This window comes from Salarias fasciatus, chromosome 22 (genome assembly GCF_902148845.1).
Source record: "Salarias fasciatus chromosome 22, fSalaFa1.1, whole genome shotgun sequence".
NCBI lineage: Eukaryota > Metazoa > Chordata > Actinopteri > Blenniiformes > Blenniidae > Salarias > Salarias fasciatus.
This window is the reverse complement of record NC_043765.1, coordinates 27,409,149-27,423,559: the sequence shown is the minus strand read 5'-3', so window position 1 is coordinate 27,423,559 and position 14,411 is coordinate 27,409,149.

Here is a 14,411-nt window from a genome sequence, read left to right as displayed (position 1 = left end):
CAGTTTATTTCAGTTGAAATTAATATTTTAGTTTCGTTATCAGTTAATTCACTTTTGTTTTGAATCAGAATTTCCTCATTTTAAATGGGTCATTATGACACGCCTTATTTCACTTAAATTTACTCAATATCAAACATAGTTGAATTTAATTAATAATATTGCTTGTAATGTGTTGCCTTAATTTTACTGAGTAGATAGGGGGTACTTTTTCTTACAGTGTACTGTGATCTACAACAACAGTTTATTACTGTAAAAATATTACAGTACTGTGCTGTACAGAAAATAAACATTACAGTATTATACTGGCAGTTCTTTGGTTGCTAATATAGTTATTTTACAGTTGCTACAGTATTCTCCATAAACAACTTATTACTGTAAAATGACTGTGTGTTAAACACTGCAGAATGTTTAAAGTGAAAAGTAAAACTTCTAAACAGAGGCGGAGCCTGGGTCTCAGTACAGAGGGGGCGGAGCATTCTCGACGGGCCCTTATGATAGTAATTTAACCATTCAAACAATCCCTCATGCTACCATCAAACAACACACTCATGCTCACTTTTATCGACCAAGCAAACCTCTATGCCTCAGAAAGCAGAATAAAGTCACAAACCAGTTCACAAACTTGTTCTGAAGAACACACACACACACACACACACACACACACACACACACAGTCAAATGCAGCCTGACAGGTGTCACTCTCAGAGCGTCCGCTGTCCATGGTGCTGAAAACTCAGATAAAAACTCACGGGCTAAATCTGTACCATCTTTGATACAGCTTAAATATAAAATGAACACAGCTGGTCTAAAATTACACAATCTATTCAGATCGGTATAGACAGGTCGATATCTTTTGGAATTCACGTATATTAGAAAAAAATAGACTCTGCGGTCTCTTATAGTTCAGAGCAACACAAGGCTCATTCAAACAGGCAGGTGTTTCAGACCACAGCATTCTGATAAAGATAATATTTCTGAAGGTTTCACTGACTCACCAGTGGCTCGATGTTAGGTTTTGGGTAGTACCGCTAGCAGCTAGCTTAGTGTTTAGCATACTGTTTAACTTCCTCCAAAGAGTTCAGATCAAGTGCAAAAGAAAAAACTGGTTCATGCCGCACAGCCAATCAGCGCTGGCTTCCAGCTCTGATGCGTTCATGGACAGTCGTAATGTAAGAACTGACAAATTGGAGCCCACAGTCATCTGCTATACCTTCTGACACACACTGCACATTTTATTATAATCATTTATTTACGAGTAAATGTGAACAAATCACATGAAACGGGGCCCTGTGACCTTGTGGGCCCTGGGGCGACCGCCCCCTTGCCCCCACTCTGGCTCCGCTACAGTTTCTAAAATAATACTACTAATAAAAGAAAACAGCCACAAACAGAAATAGCTGAGACAAGAGATGGACTTACAACAATGACATTTATTAAAGACGAACATTTCAGTTCACATCCATAAACTCCACAAGCATCATTACTTGACCGTCTTATTTTTTTCTTGAACTAAGACATGGGAGTTGGAAACATTGCATTTATTAAACTGTATTGTCCAACTGGTTCAAAGTTGATGGAGTCTGGTTTGACTGCAAAACAGAGTACAACTCATCAGCCAATTCAACGGCCCTACACTTTACTGCTTATTTTTCCTTCTTACTTCCTCCCTTCACACAAAGAGAACGTTTGGGTTAAAGTCACAGCATCACCCCCGATGCACACTGGCCGCGGTCCGGCTCCGGTCCGGACACTGCAGCTAATCCGTAGTCATTAAAATCAATGCTGTGATGCACGCCGGCTCCGGTCCGGCTCCGGTCCGGCCGCGGTCCGGCTGCAGAGCCTCTGCGGAGCTCCGGTCTCTTTCCGCAAAGATCCTATTTTTCCGCATGCTGGAGCCCTACCACGTCAATTCCGACAGAAGCAAGTTGGGTGCCCGGAAGGAAACGCAATGCGTGTTCCAAAATAAGTCACTTCAAAATAAAATCTGTCGTGTTTTTGCCTTAATATTCTATTTTTTTTACTTCTTCTGGTAGAATACAGAACAAACAATGCCATGTTGTCATTATACGCTTTAGAAGAATGAACGGGTTTTGCATTTCGTCACAGCTGAGAAGCCAAATGACTCCAAAATGGCTCAAAACAGCTCTGAGACCGGAGCAGCTCCATGTTGCCAGATTGGGTGGGCTTGTTCCAAATCAAGCGTCTTTTTTGAACACGTCGGACGGGTTGATGAAATGATTATGTGTTTATGACATGTGTTTTATCATACAAATACGGTTTTAACGTGCATTTTCATCCGAGACGGCGGTTTGGGCTGCTTTCTATTGAGTAAAACGGGTTTCAAATTGTCTACGGGGGATAACGACAGATCTGGCAACCTCCTCCGGCTTGCATGCGGAGACACCGCAGGCGGTGTGAATCACAGTGCTCCGGTGTACCGGGGCGGAGCCGGACTGCATCCAGTGTGCATGAGGGGTCAATTGCACAGCAGCTAATAAGACAAGGTTAAAGCAGCTTCATTACACATTTCATAACAATAAAAACTAAACATTTCAAACAGGTTTTCAACAACTGTAAGTCCAAAAATGAACCTGGGCATCCGAGACAGTTTGGACTGAGCTGTACTACGAAATGAAGCCCCACTCAAAGTCCATCAAACCTTTTAGGAGAGTGGCCACATGGGGATTCACCGTTGTTGCCTTCTTGTGGACCAACTTCCCCGTCCTCTCTGACACCACCTGGCTGGTCTTTCCTCCCCTTTCGGGTTCGATACCAATGAGGCGCCTAAAATGAAAGAGTAGAGAAAATGTATAAGATGTTAGATGATGAAACTAAAGACAGTTTAATATGGATCCCTGTCACATTAATTTAAAAAGAATTAAGATGTATTTGTATGATGATCACCTCTGTCTCAAAATTATGAGAAGATGATTTGATTTTTTTTGAAAAACTTTCAATGAGAAACAAGAAAACATTCATGACTGGGGATTACAACAGATCAGCTGCTGCCATAAAACAGATTTGATTTAACTCAAATATTTGGGAAATGTGTTGGTCGTGAATTCTGGGACTTTGGTGTGCAAAGTTCAAAATATACTTTTAAAGACTGTATTTCAGGTCAAGTTAAGAAGAGCTTTTAGAGGAGGCCACATTGCTCAATGACAGCAGCACACAAAGTGACATGGCCAGTCTGACCAGCAGCGTTGCTGAAGATGGCTGCCAGAAAGAAGCAGACTATGCTTTGACCATCAAAGCAAAGCCTGCTTCCGTTTGGAACTTTACAGTTGTCCTGAACAACAGTTGACCAGGCTGAAGATAGCTTCTGATTCGACATGCCAGTAAAGGGCAAATCCACTGAATCTGTGTAAAAAGAAAGTAACTCAGTCAGTGTGTGACTGTTTAACTCGGTGAGTGAATCTGTGTGTGTGTGGTGCACACTGATTCATGGTGCGCTTTTGAATCCTTTTTTGTTTTTATGACTGTTTTTACTGTTCAGCACTTTGCATTGTTTTTATGAATATGAAAGGTGCTTTACAAATAAAGATTGATTGATTGATATGAAATGACATTGCAACACTCCTAAACAGAGCTGAGAAGAGGGGTAACACATTCAAACAATATTTCTGTCACAAAATGTACCTTTAAACAAACTCCAGCTTCCTTGCAGCTTCTTCTTGGAACTCCAGGTTGAACACAGAACGTTGCGAAAACTGCAGCGAGCCCCGAGATGAAGGATTTTTGGCTGCCTTCACAGATGACCCGGCTTTCAGTGCCGATCATCCAGTGGTCCAATGTGACTCCATCACCAGCAACTGATGCAAACAACTATGGAAAACAAATGAGGTGTGAGAGCCATATATGAGGAGAAGAAGTTAAATGAAAAAGCAACGCATAATACACATATCGTTCTTTACTTTTAACGTTGCTATTTTGTCTATTTTATTTTGTCCAACTTGATGTGTATGCATGGCACTGGCTGGAAGCTATTGTTTGTTGTTTTAACTGTGTTTTAGGTCAATACACAGAGAAATTGAACTTTAGTGCAAAGAGGAAAGCAGGACAGAAATGTGCTCAGTCTTTTCACTGCAATGTCTGTATCTGGCAGGAAAACACACTAAAGACAGAACCTAAAAAGTTACACTGTTAGACTCAGTTTGTTCTGTCCTCCATGTAATGCTTTCATGACACTCATCAGTTTTCACCAGTGTTGCCAGATTGGGCGGGTTCCCGCCCAATTGGGCGACTTTAAAAGTCACTGGGCTGGGAAGAAGAGCCTTGGGCGGGCATGTAAACATTGGGCTGCTTTTAACTCCTTGGCTGGAAAAATCAGACTTGTCGGGAGCCCAAGTTCCGCAATAGCGGAATTTTTCACAGAAATCACGTCTGTCCGCTCTTCCGCGGCCGGTGCAGAAACGCCACGCGCCCCCCTTCACTGTGTACCGCGCTGAGACGACTGCAAGGCGGCAGATACGAAAAACCAGTAGTCTGCAGCAACCACTGTCATCCTCCACAGACAGTTACTGTGACGTTCAGTGAACGAGTCGTTCGTTTGAACGGCTCTTTAAAGTGAACGAGGAGAGCCGGTTCACAGCTGTCTGAGAGCCGCTCCTTTCTGCAAATAGTCCACGCTTCCTTCACCTGTCTCCTGAGTGTCTCCTGAGCGTCTCCTGAGTGTCTCCTGAGCGTCTCCTGAGCGTCTCCTCAGTGTCTCCTCAGTGTCTCCTCAGTGTCTCCTCAGTGTCTCCTGAGTGTCTCCTGAGTGTCTCCTGAGTGTCTCCTGAGTGTCTCCTGAGCGTCTCCTGAGTGTCTCCTGAGTCCAGCTGTCTCTGCTGCCTTCATGTGAACGACCGAGCTTCAGTTTTCCGCAGCAGCTCCAGTCACCTGAACGCAGCAGCTAGCTAGCGGAGGAGAAGAGTCCAGAACCCGGAGCGGAGCCGGGGTTCTGGAAGAACTGGTTTCCCTGTTAATTCAAAGTTCAACGTTCAAAGTAATAAAAAAGAAGAAATGGAACTTCAGCCCGATTCTTCATGAAGGTAAGATCATTTCATTAGGATGTGCGTGTGTGTCCGTGTGTGTGCGCGCGTGCATGTGAGAGCCGTGCTGTGCACATGAGAGAGCAGCTGCTGGTTTTGAAATGCATTGTTTTTGTATTGTGGCAACAGAGAGGTGTTCCCTGCGTTGTTTTCGGCAGCCTATTTTGATTTAGTTTCAGTCTTAGTCTTTTGGACGAAATGCTCATTAGTTTTAGTCACATTTTAGTCTTTTCTACACTTCATAGTTTTAGTCTAGTTTTAGTCATAAAAAGGAAAAAGACAAAGGAAATTGTAAACAAAACAAACATAATAAAATATACTTAAATGGCAAAAAAAACGACCGAACACATTGATGCCTTTGAATATCAAATAATAAACTGGACTGGTTTGATACTAACTCAGCGCAGTGCTGATATGAGCTCTGCAGACAGACTGAGAGGACTAAAGGAGTTTTGCTGATACTTTCAAGTTATTTTGATAATGTCCAGACTGATATAAAGGCTGAGATCTTTTATTCAAACTGCTCTGTTATGTTTCTGTTCCTGATTTGAACTGAGCCTGTTATTATTTTGGAGGAATGATAAAACCAGTATTAAGATGGTTGTTAGGAAAATACGAGCATTAAAAATACTGAAATAAACTAAATGAATTCCTTGGCCACACCTGATGGTGTGAAACACTGGAAGTCTCCAAAACTGAAATGACAAACAGAACTTGAGTTTGATCAACTTTGTAAGTATTCCTGACCTGAATTTTCTCCATACAAATATTAAACAAAAGTCAAAATGCATTTCTTCAAAATAAGACAACGCCTGAATTATTTAAAAAAAGAAAAAACAAAGAAAGAAAGAAAGAAAGTAAAGATGTATTAGGTAGGCTACTTGGGGAAAACTCTTCACTAATCAGTGGTGGCTCCTATTGCAGCTTCACAGTAAGAACAAACAGTCAAACAGCTGATCAGATCCTCCGTCTCCACTACGAGGCGTTCTGTTTGATTTTCTGCTGGATTCTGATTTAAATACATCCATAAATCTCTGCGTCTTTTCCTCTCGCCGAGCTCCGGCCAAAGTTGCTGCCGCTCTGCAGTGCGCCGGTGCTGCAGCGCAGGCTGGTCAAACAGGAAGCAGCTCGTGATTCATAATATTTTCAGAGTAAAGCAGCCGGTCTGTGTGAAAAGCTGGGAGAATCGCATTGGTTTTCATTTATTTTGAAAGTCAAAATACTGACATTTTGGTCTCGTCTGGTCTCGTTAACGAAAACAACAGATCCGTCTCGTCACATTTCCGTCTTTAAAGAGGTATTTTTAGCTCGTCACGTCTCGTTTTAGTCACGGAAAAAAGGGGCGTGGACGAAATGTTTTCGTCGTCGTCATCGTTGACGAAAACATCACTGGGTGTTACTTGCTTTGCCTTCTGCAGCTGTTTATCCTCGTTATGGTCACTATGTGAAGGTTTGTCTGCTCAGGAAGTGTTTTCTGTTGTGTGTGTCATGTTTTGGCGCTGTCTCATGGGTTTGGCCCAATCGGGCTGGTTTTATAAAAGTGGGCGGGTTTTCAGCTGTGCTTGGGCTGGAAACTGCCATGAGGATCTGGCAACACTGGTTTTCACTTGCAGACCTTCACAACAAATGAATATCACCGACATTCAGTCCTTAAAGTACTATGTCAAGAAAAAAAATCCTCACCTCAACAATTAAAGGTGCTGTAGGCAGGATTCAGCATCTCCGCCATCTTGCTCAGGGTTACCTCAGCAAGATGGCGATTTGAAACCCAGCACAGCCAATCCTGTCCTGTTTTCTCTGACATCACGCCCTCACGCAAGTTAAGCCCCTCCCACAAGAACGTGCGACGAACGCCCCTCGACCAATCAGGATAGAGCCTCAGGGGCTCTTCTGATTGGTCAAAGATACCTGGAGCTGTGGAGATTCCTTTTCAGCTCAGAACAGAGACAGATGGAAACGCTGCGCCCTCGCGGTAGAGCAGTTATGCTCCACTCCTAAAGGATTATCAATGGATACTCTAACATTTAATCCAAAGAAAACACAGAAAAATTAGCATTGACTAGCAAAATCCTGCCTACAGCAGCTTTAAACTGTTAGCTTTATTACATTAAGTGCACATTTGAAGCTTTTAGCTTTTTGCATCAACCAGCATAACAGCAGAACAGTCTCCCTATAAACTACTTTAAATCATTTTACGTGAAGAGTACTGCAACAAATGGGCAAATGGAACCGTGTAGCAAAAATGACCAAGCCAGCTCAAGCTAATATGCTTCAACACAAAGTTAAACTTTTGTCCACAGCTGCACGTAATTTTGACTTGTGAAAAAAATCGAAAAAATGTTCATCCTGAACACAATCACATAATATCGTGTTCTTACTTTTGCAAGATTCTATTTACCTTCTTAACAAAGCCTGGGTGAGGGTGGATGACGGGGGGGGGGGGGGGGGGGGGGGGGGGAGCACCAGGTGATGCCACATGGAGTAAGCCCCGCCCTCCAGTTCGGTGCTCTGAGATTAAAAATCCTGATGAAACCTAATTCTTCTCTTCTCGTTACTGTTTCCTCCATCTTGAATGAACACACCGATGTGTCGGCCTGTTTTAACTTCTATTTATTTTCAAATTTTTCTCAGATGTTTAACTGAACAGATCAAAGATCTCGAAGTCTCAACTGAAAAAGAAAATAAATACTGTATTATACCATAAGATTACGGTGGCTTGCTGTAAAAAAACCCAAAATACTGCTTTGTACCGTAAATAGTTTACAGCAGCTTACCGTTAATATTTTGTCTCTGAAAGACGTCAGAATTTACAGTATTCAGCTGTATGAATGGAAAACAGTATACTACTGTTCAAAGTATCCAGTATTTTTACAGTCATTTGTTCCAGTGTAGGACCGGGGAACACAGGTACGCTCCCATCTGGTCACGTGACCAGACAGCCGCTCGCGCTGCGCTCCTAGCTAAGCTACTCGTTCAAACAAGACGTCAACCATGAAGCTCCAGGTCCGTTCTCCACCTCTAACTGTCAGTCTCCATCATCACACAGTTTGTCCTCCCCCCCCCCCCCCCCCCCCCCCCCACCCCCCCCCACCCCCCCCCCCCCCCCGCGAGGCCGACTTGGCTTGATGCCGACTGGACTGTAATCCCCCTGGGAAGAGCGCCTGGACCAGGCCGACCAAAGGAAACCAGGAAGTGGTGCCAGGAAGTGGTGGAGGAGTGCAGGAGGCGGGGCTGGAGAAGCTCTGGTGACCCTCTGGAGGAAGCTGGCCAGGACTGGCAGGGCGATCCCTCTGCAGAGCTCCATCACTGCTGGGCCTCACAGGGGAGGAGAAGGGAAGGCATCAGATCCACCACTGGAGCAGAGAAAGCCACAAGCTGGCTGTGGAGGAAGAGGGCAGACCGTGGGCGAGCGCTGCTGGGACACAGGCCGGAGTCTGATCACCTCCGGTCGGGTCGCCTGGGCGACGGACTGATGCTGAAAGACCCCAAACGCCCAATGAGCCCCGATGACATCACTGATGACATCACTGATGATGAGTCCGAGAGCATCCAGGAGAGGGAGCTTTAACTTTAGTGGTTAGCCAGCTAGCTTACTTTGTTAGCCACCTAGCTTACCTGTGTTAAAGCAGCAAGCTTAACTTTAGTTAGCCAGCCAGCTTAACTGTTGTCAGCCAACTAGCTTAATATTTGTTAGCGACCTAGCTTATCTGTGTTTAACCAGCTAGCTTAACTTTTGTAAACAACTAGCTTAACTTTGTTAGCAAGCTAGCTTATCTGTGTTTAACAAGCTAGCTTAACTTTTGTAAACAACTAGCTTAACTTTGTTAGCAAGCTAGCTTATCTGTGTTTAACCAGCTAGCTTAACTTTAGTTAGCCAGCTAGCTTACCTGTATTTAACGAGCTAGCTTTACTAGTGTTTAAAAACTAGCTTAACTGTTGTTAGCCAACTAGCTGAACTGTTGTTAGCCAGGTAGCTTAACTGTTGTTAGCCAACTAGCTTAACTGTTGTTGGCCAACTAGCTTAACTTTTGTTAGCCAGCTAGCTTAACTTTTGTTAGCCAGCTAGCTTAACTTTTGTTAGCCAGCTAGCTTAACTGTTGTTGGCCAACTAGCTTAACTTTTGTTAGCCAGGTAGCTTAACTGTTGTTAGCCAACTAGCTTAACTGTTGTTGGCCAACTAGCTTAACTTTTGTTAGCCAGGTAGCTTAACTGTTGTTGGCCAACTAGCTTAACTTTTGTTAGCCAGGTAGCTTAAGTGTTGTTAGCCAGCTAGCTTAACTTTTGTTAGCCAGCTAGCTTAACTGTTGTTGGCCAACTAGCTTAACTTTTGTTAGCCAGCTAGCTTAACTGTTGTTGGCCAACTAGCTTAACTGTTGTTAGCCAGGTAGCTTAACTGTTGTTAGCCAGCTAGCTTAACTTTTGTTAGCCAGCTAGCTTAACTGTTGTTGGCCAACTAGCTTAACTTTTGTTAGCCAGCTAGCTTAACTTTTGTTAGCCAGCTAGCTTAACTGTTGTTGGCCAACTAGCTTAACTGTTGTTAGCCAGCTAGCTTAACTTTTGTTAGCCAGGTAGCTTAACTGTTGTTAGCCAGCTAGCTTAACTTTTGTTAGCCAGCTAGCTTAACTGTTGTTGGCCAACTAGCTTAACTTTTGTTAGCCAGCTAGCTTAACTGTTGTTGGCCAACTAGCTTAACTTTTGTTAGCCAACTAGCTTAACTTTTGTTAGCCAACTAGCTTAACTGTTGTTAGCCAACTAGCTTAACTTTTGTTAGCCAGCTAGCTTAACTGTTGTTGGCCAACTAGCTTAACTTTTGTTAGCCAGCTAGCTTAACTTTTGTTAGCCAACTAGCTTAACTTTTGTTAGCCAGGTAGCTTAACTGTTGTTAGCCAACTAGCTTAACTTTTGTTAGCCAGGTAGCTTAACTGTTGTTAGCCAGCTAGCTTAACTTTTGTTAGCCAGCTAGCTTAACTGTTGTTGGCCAGCTAGCTTAACTGTTGTTGGCCAACTAGCTTAACTGTTGTTAGCCAGGTAGCTTAACTGTTGTTAGCCAGCTAGCTTAACTTTTGTTAGCCAGCTAGCTTAACTGTTGTTGGCCAACTAGCTTAACTTTTGTTAGCCAGGTAGCTTAACTGTTGTTAGCCAGCTAGCTTAACTTTTGTTAGCCAGGTAGCTTAACTGTTGTTAGCCAGCTAGCTTAACTTTTGTTAGCCAGCTAGCTTAACTGTTGTTGGCCAACTAGCTTAACTTTTGTTAGCCAGCTAGCTTAACTGTTGTTGGCCAACTAGCTTAACTGTTGTTAGCCAACTAGCTGAACTGTTGTTAGCCAACTAGCTTAACTTTTGTTAGCCAGGTAGCTTAACTGTTGTTAGCCAGCTAGCTTAACTGTTGTTGGCCAGCTAGCTTAACTTTTGTTAGCCAGCTAGCTTAACAGTTGTTAGCCAGCTAGCTTAACTTTTATTAGCCAACTTGCTGAACTGTTGTTAGCCAACTAGCTTAGCTTTTGTTAGCCAGCTAGCTTACCTGTGTTTAGCCACCTAGCTTACCTGTGTTTAGCCAGCTAGCTTACCTGTGTTTAGCCACCTAGCTTACCTGTGTTTAGCCAGCTAGCTTACTGTGTTTAGCCAGCTAGCTTACCTGTGTTTAGTCAGCTAGCTTACCTGTGTTTAGCCAGCTAGCTTACTGTGTTTAGCCAGCTAGCTTACTGTGTTTAGCCAGCTAGCATACCTGTGTTTAGCCAGCTAGCTTACCTGTGTTTAGCCAGCTAGCTTACTGTGTTTAGCCAGCTAGCTTACTGTGTTTAGCCAGCTAGCTTACCTGTGTTTAGCCAGCTAGCTTACCTGTGTTTAGCCAGCTAGCTTACTGTGTTTAGCCAGCTAGCTTACCTGTGTTTAGCCACCTAGCTTACCTGTGTTTAGCCAGCTAGCTTACCTGTGTTTAGCCACCTAGCTTACCTGTGTTTAGCCAGCTAGCTTACCTGTGTTTAGCCAGCTAGCTTACCTGTGTTTAGCCAGCTAGCTTACTGTGTTTAGCCAGCTAGCTTACTGTGTTTAGCCAGCTAGCATACCTGTGTTTAGCCAGCTAGCTTACCTGTGTTTAGCCAGCTAGCTTACTGTGTTTAGCCAGCTAGCTTACCTGTGTTTAGCCACCTAGCTTACCTGTGTTTAGCCAGCTAGCTTACCTGTGTTTAGCCAGCTAGCTTACCTGTGTTTAGCCAGCTAGCTTACCTGTGTTTAGCCAGCTAGCTTACTGTGTTTAGCAGCTAGCTTACTGTGTTTAGCCAGCTAGCATACCTGTGTTTAGCCAGCTAGCTTACCTGTGTTTAGCCAGCTAGCTTACTGTGTTTAGCCAGCTAGCTTACCTGTGTTTAGCCAGCTAGCTTACCTGTGTTTAGCCAGCTAGCTTACCTGTGTTTAGCCAGCTAGCTTACTGTGTTTAGCCAGCTAGCTTACCTGTGTTTAGCCAGCTAGCTTACCTGTGTTTAGCCAGCTAGCTTACTGTGTTTAGCCAGCTAGCTTACCTGTGTTTAGCCAGCTAGCATACCTGTGTTTAGCCAGCTAGCTTACTGTGTTTAGCCACCTAGCTTACCTGTGTTTAGCCAGCTAGCTTACCTGTGTTTAGCCAGCTAGCTTACTGTGTTTAGCCAGCGAGCTTACCTGTGTTTAGCCAGCTAGCTTACTGTGTTTAGCCACCTAGCTTACCTGTGTTTTGCCAGCTAGCTTACTGTGTTTAGCCAGCTAGCTTACCTGTGTTTAGCCAGCTAGCTTACCTGTGTTTAGCCACCTAGCTTACCTGTGTTTAGCCACCTAGCTTACCTGTGTTTAGCCAGCTAGCTTACCTGTGTTTAGCCAGCTAGCTTACTGTGTTTAGCCACCTAGCTTACCTGTGTTTAGCCACCTAGCTTACCTGTGTTTAGCCACCTAGCTTACCTGTGTTTAGCCAGCTAGCTTACCTGTGTTTAGCCAGCTAGCTTACTGTGTTTAGCCACCTAGCTTACCTGTGTTTAGCCAGCTAGCTTACCTGTGTTTAGCCAGCTAGCTTACTGTGTTTAGCCACCTAGCTTACCTGTGTTTAACCAGCTAGCTTACTGTGTTTAGCCAGCTAGCTTACCTGTGCTTAGCCAGCTAGCTTACTGTGTTTAGCCAGCTAGCTTACCTGTGTTTAGCCACCTAGCTTACCTGTGTTTAACCAGCTAGCTTACTGTGTTTAGCCAGCTAGCTTACTGTGTTTAGCCAGCTAGCTTACTGTGTTTAGCCAGCTAGCTTACCTGTGCTTAGCCAGCTAGCTTACTGTGTTTAGCCACCTAGCTTACCTGTGTTTAACCAGCTAGCTTACTGTGTTTAGCCACCTAGCTTACCTGTGTTTAGCCACCTAGCTTACTGTGTTTAGCCAGCTAGCTTACCTGTGTTTAGCCAGCTAGCTTACCTGTGTTTAACCAGCTAGCTTACTGTGTTTAGCCAGCTAGCTTACTGTGTTTAGCCAGCTAGCTTACTGTGTTTAGCCAGCTAGCTTACCTGTGTTTAGCCAGCTAGCTTACTGTGTTTAGCCAGCTAGCTTACTGTGTTTAGCCAGCTAGCTTAACTTATGTTAGCGACCTAGCTTACTGTGTTTAGCCAGCTGGCTTACCTGTGTTTAGCCAGCTAGATTACCTGTGTTTAGCCAGCTAGCTTACCTGTGTTTAACCAGCTAGCTTACTGTGTTTAGCCAGCTAGCTTACCTGTGTTTAGCCACCTAGCTTACCTGTGTTTAGCCAGCTAGCTTACCTGTGTTTAACCAGCTAGCTTACCTGTGTTTAACCAGCTAGCTTACCTGTGCTTAGCCAGCTAGCTTACTGTGTTTAGCTAGCTAGCTTACTGTGTTTAACCAGCTAGCTTACTGTGTTTAGCCAGCTAGCTTACCTGTGTTTAGCCACCTAGCTTACCTGTGTTTAGCCAGCTAGCTTACCTGTGTTTAACCAGCTAGCTTACTGTGTTTAGCCAGCTAGCTTACCTGTGTTTAGCCAGCTAGCTTACCTGTGTTTAGCCAGCTAGCTTACCTGTGTTTAGCCAGCTAGCTTACCTGTGTTTAACCAGCTAGCTTACTGTGTTTAGCCAGCTAGCTTACCTGTGTTTAACCAGCTAGCTTACTGTGTTTAGCCAGCTAGCTTACCTGTGTTTAGCCACCTAGCTTACCTGTGTTTAGCCAGCTAGCTTACCTGTGTTTAACCAGCTAGCTTACCTGTGCTTAGCCAGCTAGCTTACTGTGTTTAGCCAGCTAGCTTACCTGTGTTTAACCAGCTAGCTTACTGTGTTTAGCCAGCTAGCTTACCTGTGTTTAGCCAGCTAGCTTACCTGTGTTTAACCAGCTAGCTTACTGTGTTTAGCCAGCTAGCTTACCTGTGTTTAACCAGCTAGCTTACTGTGTTTAGCCAGCTAGCTTACCTGTGTTTAGCCACCTAGCTTACCTGTGTTTAGCCAGCTAGCTTACCTGTGTTTAACCAGCTAGCTTACCTGTGCTTAGCCAGCTAGCTTACCTGTGTTTAGCCAGCTAGCTTACCTGTGTTTAGCCACCTAGCTTACCTGTGTTTAGCCAGCTAGCTTACCTGTGTTTAACCAGCTAGCTTACCTGTGCTTAGCCAGCTAGCTTACCTGTGTTTAGCCACCTAGCTTACCTGTGTTTAGCCAGCTAGCTTACCTGTGTTTAACCAGCTAGCTTACCTGTGTTTAGCCAGCTAGCTTACCTGTGTTTAACCAGCTAGCTTACTGTGTTTAGCCAGCTAGCTTACCTGTGTTTAGCCAGCTAGCTTACCTGTGTTTAACCAGCTAGCTTACCTGTGTTTAGCCAGCTAGCTTACTGTGTTTAGCCAGCTAGCTTACCTGTGTTTAACCAGCTAGCTTACTGTGTTTAGCCAGCTAGCTTACCTGTGTTTAGCCAGCTAGCTTACCTGTGTTTAACCAGCTAGCTTACCTGTGCTTAGCCAGCTAGCTTACTGTGTTTAGCCAGCTAGCTTACCTGTGTTTAACCAGCTAGCTTACTGTGTTTAGCCAGCTAGCTTACCTGTGTTTAGCCAGCTAGCTTACCTGTGTTTAGCCAGCTAGCTTACCTGTGTTTAACCAGCTAGCTTACTGTGTTTAGCCAGCTAGCTTACCTGTGTTTAGCCAGCTAGCTTACCTGTGTTTAGCCAGCTAGCTTACCTGTGTTTAGCCAGCTAGCTTACCTGTGTTTAACCAGCTAGCTTACTGTGTTTAGCCAGCTAGCTTACCTGTGTTTAACCAGCTAGCTTACTGTGTTTAGCCAGCTAGCTTACCTGTGTTTAGCCACCTAGCTTACCTGTGTTTAGCCAGCTAGCTTACCTGTGTTTAACCAGCTAGCTTACCTGTGCTTAGCCAGCTAGCTTACTGT